The sequence below is a fragment of the Gekko japonicus genome, unplaced genomic scaffold (assembly GCF_001447785.1).
Source record: "Gekko japonicus isolate JY-2015 unplaced genomic scaffold, Gekko_japonicus_V1.1 scaffold2685, whole genome shotgun sequence".
Classification (NCBI taxonomy): Eukaryota; Metazoa; Chordata; class Lepidosauria; order Squamata; family Gekkonidae; genus Gekko; species Gekko japonicus.
The window spans coordinates 109527-110453 of NW_015169867.1; the positions used below are offsets into that span (position 1 = coordinate 109527).

Sequence of the window (927 nt, forward strand, 5' to 3'; positions counted from 1 at the left end):
TGGAAGAGACGGGGGGTGGGTGGGGAGGGTGTTAAGGACTCTCTGCCCACGGAACAGAAGTCTCCCCCCCCTCCCCGGTAACTGGGGCTGCCCCTTGGAAGGAGACGGGGACCCCAAGGACCAGCTGAGCCGGCTTCACTCCCCCAGCAGGCCCGATACCAGGACTGACCTCGAAGGTGGGCAGAAAGCGGGCAGTGCCCTGGGGCGGGGGTGCCTCTTGCTCCACAACATTCTGCCCCCCCCCGCCCGAGATTCTGGGAAGGGGACCCCCCCCACAAACACACACACACTCAGAGCAAGTGTTTGGGGTCGAGGCCCTTCGCACGGGGACGCGGGACCCCTCCTCGTGATCTGGGGGGGGGCGCTCAAGAGAGCCACGTGTGACGCTCTCTCAAGCCTCCGGGTCATCTGGCAAGTCAGGGAGGCACTTGGCCCTGCTGCCGCCGTTGGTCCTGGACTGCGCGACCCCCGCGGGAGTGCAGGTGGCTTTCAACATCGGGAGCGGCCTTTTCCGTGGTGGCTCCTGTCTGGAGCCACAGTGACGCTGAGAGGCTCTGGGAAACTGCCCTCCGTGGCCTTCGCCTTTCCACGGCAGGGAGCACACGGCTCGAGTGACTCAGACGGACCACAATCCTTAACCTGGTATTGCATGACTGAGAGTTTCTCACTCACAAGACTAGTGCTGGCCACGGGGGTGGGGTGGGGGAGGGGGGGCTGCATCAGAGGCCATTCCGGGGCAGACGGAGCCTCATCCAAAGCGGTCCAGGTCTTCGCTCTTGTTCTGAAGACAGTGCCGGCCCCCGGCCCAAAGCGCCCTTAGCCAGGACAGCTGTCCCCATATCTCAAGGGAAGAGAGAGGGTGTGGTTCCCCCTCCCCCCTGGTTGGGGGGCATCCCACCGACCCAGCTCGGCCCAGGGCGCCCCCCC

At 65.6% G+C, this 927-nt stretch overlaps 1 protein-coding gene across 1 annotated transcript in view; it reads right to left on the reverse strand.

The window, feature by feature from the left end:
* The window catches only part of PHF1 (PHD finger protein 1), an 11615-nt gene that overhangs the window by 5282 nt on the left and 5406 nt on the right, over positions 1-927 (reverse strand). The gene's annotated exons all lie outside the window — the stretch shown is intronic.